Here is a 12,200-nt window from a genome sequence, read left to right on the forward strand (position 1 = left end):
GCATAAGAGTTAACTCATAAAGCAATAAATCAAAGTAAAGGTATTGAAGCAACACAAAGGAAGATTAAGTTTCAGCGGTTGCTTTTAACTTATAACATGAATATCTCATAGATAATTGTCAACATAGAGTAATATAACAAGTGCAATATGCAAGTATGTAGGAATCAATGCACAGTTCACACAAGTGTTTGCTTCTTGAGGTGGAGAGAGATATGTGAACTGACTCAACAAAAAAGTAAAAAGAATGGTCCTTCAAAGAGGAAAGCATCTATTGCTATATTTGTGCTAGAGCTTTTATTTTGAAAACATGAAACAATTTTGTCAACGGTAGTAATAAAGCATATGAGTTATGAAAATTATATCTTACAAGCTGCAAGTCTCATGCATAGTATACTAATAGTGCCCGCACCTTGTCCTAATTAGCTTGGACTACCGGATCTTCGCAATGCACATGTTTTAACCAAGTGTCACAATGGGGTACCTCCATGCCGCTCTGTACAAAGGTCTAAGGAGAAAGCTCGCATTTTGGATTTCTCGCTTTTGATTATTCTCAACTTAGACATCCATACCGGGACAACATGGACAACAGATAATGGACTCCTCTTTAATGCATAAGCATGTGGCAACAATTAGTGTTCTCATATGAGATTGAGGATATATGTCCAAAACTGAAACTTCCACCATGATTCATGGCTTTAGTTAGCGGCCCAATGTTCTTCTCTAACAATATGCATGCTCCAACCATAAAGGTGGTAGATCTCTCTTACTTCGGACAAGACGGACATGCATAGCAACTCACATGATATTCAACAAAGAATAGTTGATGGCGTCCCCGAAGCATGGTTATCGCACAACAAGCAACTTAATAAGAGATAAAGTGCATAAGTACATATTCAATACCACAATAGTTTTTAAGCTATTTGTCCCATGAGCTATATATTGCAAAGGTGAATGATGGAATTTTAAAGGTAGCACTCAAGCAATTTACTTTGGAATGGCGGATAAATACCATGTAGTAGGTAGGTATGGTGGACACAAATGGCATAGTGGTTGGCTCAAGGATTTGGGATGCATGAGAAGTATTCCCTCTCGATACAAGGTTTAGGCTAGCAAGGTTATTTGAAACAAACACAAGGATGAACGGTGCAGCAAAACTCACATAAAAGACATATTGTAAACATTATAAGACTCTACACCGTCTTCCTTGTTGTTCAAAACTCAATACTAGATATTATCTAGACTCTAGAGAAACCAAATATGCAAACCAAATTAGCAAGCTCTAAGTATTTCTTCATTAATGGGTGCAAAGTATATGATGCAAGAGCTTAAACATGAGCACAACAATTGCCAAGTATCAAATTATCCAAGACATTTTAGAATTACTACATGTAGCATTTTCCAATTCCAACCATATAACAATTTAACGAAGAAGAAACTTCGCCATGAATACTATGAGTAGAGCCTAAGGACATACTTGTCCATATGCTACAGCGGAGCGTGTCTCTCTCCCACAAAGTGAATGCTAGGATCCATTTTATTCAAACAAAACAAAAAACAAAAACAAACCGACGCTCCAAGCAAAGTGCATAAGATGTGACGGAATAAAAATATAGTTTCGGGGAGGAACCCGATAATGTCGTCGATGAAGAAGGGGATGCCTTGGGCATCCCCAAGCTTAGACGCTTGAGTCTTCTTAGAATATGCAGGGGTGAACCACCGGGGCATCCCCAAGCTTAGAGCTTTCACTCTCCTTGATCATATTGCATCATACTCCTCTCTTGATCCTTGAAAACTTCCTCCACACCAAACTCGAAACAACTCATTAGAGGGTTAGTGCATAATAAAAATTCACATGTTCAGAGGTGACACAATCATTCTTAACACTTCTGGACATTTCTTAAAGCTACTGGACATTAATGGATCAAAGAAATTCATCCAACATAGCAAAAGAGGCAATGCGAAATAAAAGACAGAATCTGTCAAAACAGAACAGTCCGTAAAGATGGATTTTATTAGACCACGAGACTTGCTCAAATGAAAATGCTCAAATTGAATGAAAGTTGCGTACATATCTGAGGATCATGCACGTAAATTGGCTTAATTTTCGGAGCTACCTACAGGGAGGTAGACCCCGATTCGTGACAGCAAAGAAATCTGGAACTGTGCAGTAATCCAAATCTAGTATCGACCTTTCTATCAACGACTTTACTTGGCACAACAAAACACAAAACTAAGATAAGGAGAGGTTGATACAGTAGTAAACAACTTCCAAGACTCAAATATAAAACAAAAAAATACTGTAGCAAAATAACACATGGGTTATCTCCCAAGAAGTTCTTTCTTTATAGCCATTAAGATGGGCTCAGCAGTTTTAATGATGCACTCGCAAGAAATAGTAGTTGAAGCAAACGAGAGCATCAAGAGGCAAATTCAAAACAAATTTAAGTCTAACATGCTTCCTATGCATAGGAATCTTGTAAATAAACAAGTTCATGAAGAGCAAAGTAACAAGCATAGGAAGATAAAACAAGTGTAGCTTCAAAAATTTCAGCACATAGAGAGGCATTTTAGTAACATGAAAATTTCTACAACCATATTTTCCTCTCTCATAATAACTTTCAGTAGCAACATGAGCAAACTCAACAATATAACTATCACATAAAGCATTCTTATCATGAGTCTCATGCATAAAATTATTACTCTCCACATAAGCATAATCAATTTTATTAGTAATAGTGGGAGCAAATTCAACAAAGTAGCTATCATTATTATTCTCATCAAGTGTAGGAGGCATAGTATAATCACAACAAAATTTACTCTCCATAGTAGGTGGCACCAAAAGACCACTATCATTATAATCGTCATAAATAGGAGGCAAAGTATCATCAAAGAAAATTTTCTCCTCAATGCTTGGGGGACTAAAAAGATCATGAAAACCAGCTTCCCCAAGCTTATTAGAACTTTCTATATCATTATCAACAATGGTGTTCAAAGCGTTCATACTAATATTACTACCAGCATGCAAATAAGATTCCATAGGTTTTTTTATTTTCGCATCAAACAATCCATGTTTTAAATCAGGAAATAGAATAAGAAGCTCATTGTTGTCCATTATGCCAAACTAGTGTAAACAAGAAACAAAAAGATGAAATTGCATGATCTAAAGGAAATAGCTTCGAGCACAAACACAATGGCGCCAGAAAAGTACTGTCACCTGGAACCGGAGTATTAGTGCCTTTTTACCTTTCCTCCCCGGCAACGGCGCCAGAAAAGTGCTTGATGTCTACGGGAGCTTCTATTCTTGTAGACAGTGTTGGGCCTCCAAGAGCGAGAGGTTTGTAGAACAGCAGCAAGTTTCCCTTAAGTGGATCACCCAAGGTTTATCGATCTCGGGGAGGAAGAGGTCAAAGATATCCCTCTCAAGCAACCCCTGCAACCACAAAGCAAGAAGTCTCTTGTGTCCCCAACACACCTAATAGGTGCACTAGTTCGGCGAAGAGATAGTGAAATACAGGTGGTATAAATAAGTATGAGCAAGTGGCAACGAGCACCAGAAAAGTGCTTTGCCCGGGACGATAAACAAGCGAGTAGTAATGCAGCAGTAGTAACGCGAAGAAACGAGTAAACGAGCGACGATAGCGATATTTAGGAACAAGGCCTAGGGATTAGACTTTCACTAGTGGACACTCTCAACTTTGATCACATAACAGAATAGATAAATGCATACTCTACACTCTTGTTGGATGATGAACACATTGCGTAGGATTACACGAACCCTCAATGCCGGAGTTAACAAGCTCCACAATTCAATGTTCATATTTAAATAACCTTAGAGTGCATGAAAGATCAATTCGACTAAACCAAGTACTAACATAGCATGCACACTGTCACCTTCATGCTATGTAGGAGGAATAATACACATCAATACTATCATAGCAATAGTTAACTTCACAATCTACAAGAGATCATGATCATAGCATACGCCAAGTACTAACACGGATGCACACACTGTCACCATTACACCGTGCAGGAGGAATAAACTACTTTAATAACATCACTAGAGTAGCACATAGATAAATTGTGATACAAAACACATTGCAATCATAAAGAGATATAAATAAGCACTTCACTACGCCATTCATAACAGTGAGCAAGTATTCTGTGAAATATAGCCTAAGAGACCCACACGGTGCACACACTATCACCTTTACACACGTGGGACAAGGAGTCTCCGGAGATCACATGAGTAAAATTCACTTGACTAGCATAATGACATCTAGATTACAAGCATCATCATATGAATCTCAATCATGTAAGGCAGCTCATGAGATTATTGTATTGAAGTACATAGGAGAGAGATGAACCACATAGCTACCGGTACAGCCCCGAGCCTCGATGGAGAACTACTCCCTCCTCATGGGAGCGAGCAGCGGTGATGAAGATGGCGGTGGAGATGGCAGCGGTGTCGATGGAGAAGCCTTCGGGGCACTTCCCCGCTCGGCGGGTGCCGGAACAGAGACTCCTGTCCCCCGGATCTTGGCTTCGCGATGGCGGTGGCTCCGGAAGGTTTTCCGTATCGTGGTTCTTCGTAATAGGGTTTTCGCGACGGAGGCTTTAAATAGGCGGAAGGGCAGCCTCGGAGGGCGCCGGGGCCACCACACCATAGGGCGGCGCGGCCCCCTCGGCCGCGCCGGGGTGTGGTGTGGGGCCCCCAGGGTTTCCCTCTGGCGGCTCTCGGGTGTTCTGGATGGTTCCGGGAAAAATAGGAACCTGGGCGTTGATTTCGTCCGATTCCGAGAATATTTCGTTACTAGGATTTCGAAACCAAAAACAGCAGAAAACGAGAGCTGGCACTTCGGCATCTTGTTAATAGGTTAGTTCCAGAAAATGCACGAATATGACATAAAGTGTGCATAAAACATGTAGATAACATCAATAATGTGGCATGGAACATAAGAAATTATCGATACGTCGGAGACGTATCAGCTGCACCGTTTACTGCACGTGCCCAACAGTCTCCTGCATCAGCACCGGTTCCTCTAGAGGCACCGTTTACTGCACCTGCCCAGCAGTCTCCTGCATCAGCACCAGCTCGTGTACCAGCCCAGGCTCCTGCACCTGCCCCAGCCAGATCACCGAGGTCTCAGCTCATTGCTGTGGCCACCCGTGTGGTGACCAGGACGCATCCGAAGGCTATGTTCGTGAGTATATGACGAGCATAACTGCTCTTATCTTGATGTCTTCTCTCGCTCAAAGTCTCACATGGTTCGGTGCATTGGTGCCATTGACTAATTTTTGGTGGTATCTCTTGCTTTGAATCGAAATTGCCTAAAAGTATCTCCAAGGATCTCAATGCTGGCCGAAGGGGCAAGAGATCCCTCGTCATGGAGAGTGAAGGTCTCACCGTGGAGGGACGGTACTCCGTCAGTCCCACAGATGGCCGCTTGGCTGTTACTTCCAGATGGAAAAAGTTCATTGACGGTGCCAAACTTCGCATTGGATCAAAGTTGAAGGTCAAGATCTTTCGATGCCGCTGTGACATGCTGGTCATAAAGTTCGCGGTTGTCTAGTTCTGTTGCCCCATGAGCCCTTAGCAAATGCATTTGTAGTTATACTTATATAAGGTTATCTTATCTGAACTTCTAATTAATTGTATGGGTGGTAAAACTCGGCAAGCTTTTGCTCTTAGCAAGTATGTATGTATGATCAGCTATTATGATAACTAATGTTTGTGTTCATCTTAATTTGCATTTCCGTTTTAGAAAAAAACTTAATTTCTATTTTGGCTGACTCTGTTAGAGAACTATCGGATTGAACCCGGAACATGATTCAAATAGATTCATTACACCGAGCCACATGTCTTGACCTTGCTATACACTACTTCCATTAATCGGTGCAAGAAGGCTTACCCGAGCTGCATCGAACCATGGCAGATTCGAATCCACCTTATCTATCTAGAAATACAACCTTTGCGAAAGAGGATTTGCGGTATGGGGAGGCTGACATTGGGGACCCATGAGCCGACAGACGTCGTCAACGTTTTAAAGGTGGCGGGAGATCGAAAGAAAAAATAAGCCAAAAATCAGTTGGTAAACAAATTCAAGAAAAGAAACATTTACCTTTACGAGAGGATGACATGCGGGACCCATGAGGCAGCGAGCATCCTCAACTATTTCAAGGCGGCAGGGGATCAAAAGAAAAAGGAAATAGCCAGAAATTAATTAGGGTCAAAAATAAATCCATCAAAGGAAACTTTTATTGTTCATAGAGGATGACATGTGGGACCGACTTGCCAGCCTGCGTCGTCATCGTTTCAAAGGGGGCGGGATCAAAAGAAAAAGGCAAATAGCCAGAAATTAGGGGAAAAAATAAATCCAACAAAGGAAACTTTTATTGTTCATAGAGGATGACATGCGGGACCCATGAGCCGGCAGCTTCCTCAACGTTTCAAAGTCGGCATGAGATTGAAAGAAAAAGGCAAGTGACATAATATCAGGAGCCAAAAATAATCCAAGAAAAGAAACTTTATTGTACATAGAGGATGACATGCGGGTCCCATTTTGTAGCAGCGGTCTCAACGCTTCCAAGGCAGCACAGGACCGAAAGAAAAATGAAGTAGCCAGAAATCAGGGTGTGAAAAAAAATCCAAGAAAAGAAAGATTTCAATTGGGCAGTATCTGGACATCTGGGCCTTCGAACTATCCTGCTGGGCCTTTTGACTCGTACAATTTCAGCCCACTCCAAAACAGGAAAGGTCGAATTTTTCTCAAAAAAAACAGGGAAAGTCCTATGCTTCGCAAAAACAAAAAACAAGGAGATTCAACATATAAGTTTGTTTATGTAGATATAAAGATTTAATTTATCCGTTTGCAATAGCTCGGAGCGAAATACAACGTTTATTGTCCGCAAAATAAAATATCACATGTTTCTTGTACGGGGAGGTCGACATCGGGGACCCATGAGCCGACGAGCGTCGTCAACGTTTCAAAGGCGGCGGGGATCGAAAATAAAAAAAAGCCAAAAATCAGTTGGTAAAAAAATACGAGAAAAGAAAACATTTATCGTTCTGAGAGGATGACATGCGGGACCCATGAGGCAGCAGCATCCTCAACGTTTCAAAGTCGGCATGAGATCGAAAGAAAAAGCCAAGTGACATAATATCAGGAGCCAAAAATAATCCAAGAAAAGAAACTTTATTGTACATAGAGGATGACATGCGGGTCCCATTTTGTAGCAGCGGTCTCAACGTTTCCAAGGCGGCACAGGACCAAAAGAAAAATGAGGCAGCAGCATTCTCAACAATTCCAAGGCGGCAGGGGATCAAAAGAAAAAAAAGGAAATAGCCAGAAATTAATTAGGGGTCAAAAATAAATCCACCGAAGGAAACTTTTATTGTTCATAGAGGATGACATGTGGGACCGACCTGCCAACAGCGTCCTCATCGTTTCAAAGGGGCAGGGGATCAAAAGAAAAAGGCAAATAGCCAGAAATTAGGTGTCAAAAATAACTCCAAGAAAGGAAACTTTTATTGTTCGTAGAGGATGACATGCGGGACCCATGAGCCAGCAGCTTACTCAACGTTTCAAAGGTGGCATGAGATCGAAAGAAAAAGGCAAGTGACCAAATATCGGAGCCAAAAATAATCCAAGATTTATTGTACATAGAGGATGACATGTGGGTCCCATTTTGCAGCAGACGGTCTCAATGTTTGTAATGCGGCTTGAGATCAAAAGAAAAAGAAAGTAGCTAGTAATTAGGGGGTGAAAAAAAATCCAAGAAAAGAAAGTTGATGGACATAGAGGATGACATGCGGGTCCCTTGAGCCAACAGACTTACTCAACGTTTCAAAGGGCGAGGGATCAAAAGAAAAAGGCAAGCCAAAAATCAGAGGGTGAAAAAAAATCCAACAAAGGAAACTTTTATAGCACATAGAGGATGACATGCGGGTCCCATGAGCCAGCAGGTCTCTCAACGTTTCAAACGTGGCATGAGATCGAAAGAAAAAGGCAAGTGACCAAATATGAGGTGCCAAAAAAACTCCAAGAAAAGAAAGTTGATTGCTCATAGAGGATGACATGCGGGTCCCATTTAGCTGCAGCGGTCTCACCGTTTGAGAGGCGGCAGGGATCGAAAGAAAAAACCAAGTGACCAAATATCGGGAGCCAAAAATAATTCAAGAAAAGAAAGTTTTATAGTACATAGAGGATGACATGCGGGTCCCATTTAGCGACAGCGGTATCACCGTTTGAGAGGCGGCAGGGGATCGAAAGAAAAAGGCAAGTGAAAAAATATGAGGAGCCAAAAATAATTCAAGAAAAGAAAGTTTTATAGTACATAGAGGATGACATGCGGGTCCCATTTAGCAGCAGCGGTATCACCGTTTGAGAGGCGGCAGGGGATCAAAAGAAAAAAGAAATTGCCAAAAATCGGAGGGTGAAAAAAAACCAAGAAAATGAACTTTTATAGTACATAGAGGATGACATGCGGGTCCCATGAGCCTGCAGGTTCCTCAACGTTTCAAACGTGGCATGAGATCGAAAGAAAAAGGCAAGTGAAAAAATATCAGGAGCCAAAAATAATTAAAGAAAAGAAAGTTTTATAGTACATAGAGGATGACATGCGGGTCCCATTTAGCAGCAGCGGTATCACCGTTTGAGAGGCGGCAGGGATCGAAAGAAAAAGGTAAGTGACCAAATATGAGGTGCCAAAAATAATTCAAGAAAAGAAAGTTTTATAGTACATAGAGGATGACATGCGGGTCCCAGTTAGCAGCAGCGGTATCACCGTTTGAGAGGCGGCAGGGGATCGAAAGGAAAAGGCAAGTGACCAAATTTGAGGTGCCAAAAAAACTCCAAGAAAAGAAAGTTTTATAGTACATAGAGGATGACATGCGGGTCCCATTTAGCAGCAGCGGTATCACCGTTTGAGAGGCGGCAGGGGATCGAAAGAAAAAGGTAAGTGACCAAATATGAGGTGCCAAAAATAATTCAAGAAAAGAAAGTTTTATAGTACATAGAGGATGACATGCGGGTCCCGAGTTAGCGAGCAGCGGTATCACCGTTTGAGAGGCGGCAGGGGATCGAAAGAAAAAGGCAAGTGACCAAATTTGAGGTGCCAAAAAAAACTCCAAGAAAAGAAAGTTGATTGCACATAGAGGATGACATGCGGGTCCCATTTAGCAACGAGCGGTCTCAACGTTTCCAAGGCGGCAAGGGATCAAAAGAAAAAGGAAGTAGCCGGAAATCGGGGGTCAAAAAAATCCAAGAATAGAAAGAATTTTGGTTCATAGAGGATGACATGCGGGACCCATGATCCCGCATCGTAAACGGCTCGATCGGAGAACGTTGAACGAGATGGCGCGATCGAGAAAAAACAATGCCGCAGAGGCTGCCATCCGGGCCCTACATCCCTCGGCGGTGCGGATTTGCGTTGACTCGGCCGGCGAACCCGAGATTTCGAGATGCACCACGTCCCGGGCCACCATACGCGACGTTTTGGCCGCTTTCGTCGGGCTAGGTGGCCTCAAAAACGAGAAAAAAAGTTTTGACATGCACCACGGAGGGACCAAAAATCGTCGGCCATGGTACACCAGCAACCACGGCGCGACTTCAACTTCGTCGGCCATGGCAACTTTTCTTGTAGTGTAGCCTCCTTTTTATGATCCCAATTCTTTGTCTCGCCTTCATAATCTCTACTGCACTAGCTTGAGCATATGAATCTCATCGTTCAACTGCTTACTCTCATGTCTCCCCCAACTCCTTCTCAACAGTTGTAGGTTGTCCTTAGTCTGGGCCAAGTTCTCCCCCAAAGCCCTTTTGTCGGCATCATCCATTAGTTTCTTCACTTCAACAACAAGAGTATTGTACTTCTTCTCAATCTTGCTCTTCTCAGTGGCTATCTCTTTCATCAACTTTGAATTATCGACCCTCTCGTTGATCCTTGCACTGATGCAGTCATGATATCAACCATTGTTGATCCACCCAACCCACAAATCCACATTTCTCTACCTCATGCACATAAAAATACAACCTGGTCACATATGGGTACGATAAACAAAGTTCGAATGTGCGGGAAATGCAGATTAAGCATGGATTTCTCATAACCGAGTGTGCTAAATTCCGAGGCTTACATTTTGCACATGACATATGTAGAATCTGCAGTTGCTTCCTTCAAATGAAACACACCTGACACGCTCAAACTTCTGCATGTGGCACACATCAGGACAATCGTGTTCTATACCACATAATGAGGTGTCTTCGATGAAGTATGGAGCATAGTCAACCTTTGGGAAGTCCTAGTACACACAAAATTGAAACATGTTTGATTTTAAGGCACGCCCTAGCGAAAAATTCCAAATCGTTAACCAACCCTAGCAGTACAAACAAATTGGGGAAAGCATCCTGTGCCTCTTCTGTCGACTCAAACTTTTCGGATTTTTTTTTATCAGCTGATAGAATGATAAGGCCGTTTCTCCCAATTTTGCAATAAATCTACTAAGGGCCGCCAATCGTCCTGCCAATTGCTGCACTTGTTCTAGACTCTTGGGTGGATCCATGTCAAGGACAACTTTAATCTTCAAAGGGTTAGCTTCTATTCCTCTGGCTGAAATAAAGTACCAAAGTACTTGGCCTCCTGGTACACTGAAGAAGCATTTCTTCGGATTCAGCTTGATTTTGTATCTGTTGAGATTGTCGAAAGTTTCTCTCGAATCATTGATGAGCGTAGCCGCATTTATGGTTTTGACGATGATGTTGTCGATATAAACCTCAATATTTCGGCCAATCTGCTCTCCAAGGAAAGCTTGCATACACTGCTGATAGGCTGCACCTGCATTTTTTAACCCGAAGGTCATGACGTTGTAGCAGTAAACACCATGCGGGGTTATGAACGCAGTTAACTCCTGGTCTTCTTTTTTGAGCTTGATCTGATTATATCCTGAGTAAGCATCGAGGAAAGAGAGGCGATCGCAGCCTGCAGTGGAGTCGACTATTTGATCGATGTGAGGCAATGAGAAATGATCCTTTGGGAATGCTTATTGAGGCTTGTGTAATCGATACACATACGAAGAACTGTCGTATCTTTCTTTGGCACCATGACTGGATTAGATACCCACTTGGTTTCCTTGAGCTCCCGAATAAAACTAGCCTTGCGGAGCCAATTAACTTCTTTGCCTAATAGCTTTTCTTTTTGGTTCTGAGAAACGACGTAACGTCTGTTGTACAGGTTTGGCTTTGGGCTCAACACTGAGGGTGTGCTCAGCGAGTTCTCTGGGAATACCCGGCATGTTGGATGGTTCCCATGCAAATATTTCCCAGCGCTCACGGAGGAACTCGATGAGCGCGCTTTCCTATGCGGCAGTAAGATCTGCCGATGTGTTGACCGTTTTCTTCGGATCATAGGGGTGCACTTTATGCTTCTTGGCATCCTTGGCAACGTCAAACTCGTCGGATTTTGTGTTCCGATTGTCGTCAAGTGGATGTGTATGATCGGTGACCATGTCAAGTGCATTAAGTTCTTCCCTGAATCCAAACTTTGACGTGATCTTCTGGAAATCTCTATCGCTGTTAACAGAACGAGAAAAACTCTCGTGAATAGTTATTGTTGTCTCATTATTTCCTAGCATCTTTAGCTTCAAATATGCGTAATGAGGTACTTCCATGAACTTGACGAATGCTGGCCTGCCGAGGATGGCGTGGTACTGTGATTCCCAATCCACCACCTCGAACTCAAGTTTCTCCTTCCTGAAGTTGCTGGGTGTGCCGACGAAAACATCCAATGAAATTTTTCCAAGGGGATAAGAGGGTAGGGTTGGGATGATGCCATGGAAACCAGTGTTAGATTCTTTTAGCATATCGACTGATAATCCCATTGCTTTCATTGTACTTGCAAACAAAAGGTTTAAGCCACTTCCTCCATCCATGAACACTTTGCTCATATTGTATCCTTCGATCTGTGCTTCAAGGACTAGGGCAGCGTGACCGGGCCTTTGAACGGCTATCGGGTGGTCTGCTCTGCTGAACATGATGTTTTGATCCAACCAATCGATATAATCGGATACTTTTGCCATAGCCACCTCTGCAAATGTTATTTCTCGTGAAAACTTCTTGGCCTCCCTCTTTGAAAAGCTAGTCTTGTGAATCATATTCACTTGCCCTCGAGATGCAGGGTAAACTTCGGTTGGTATGTAGATATCTTCGTCT

The sequence above is a fragment of the Lolium rigidum genome, chromosome 7 (genome assembly GCF_022539505.1).
Source record: "Lolium rigidum isolate FL_2022 chromosome 7, APGP_CSIRO_Lrig_0.1, whole genome shotgun sequence".
Lineage (NCBI taxonomy): Eukaryota > Viridiplantae > Streptophyta > Magnoliopsida > Poales > Poaceae > Lolium > Lolium rigidum.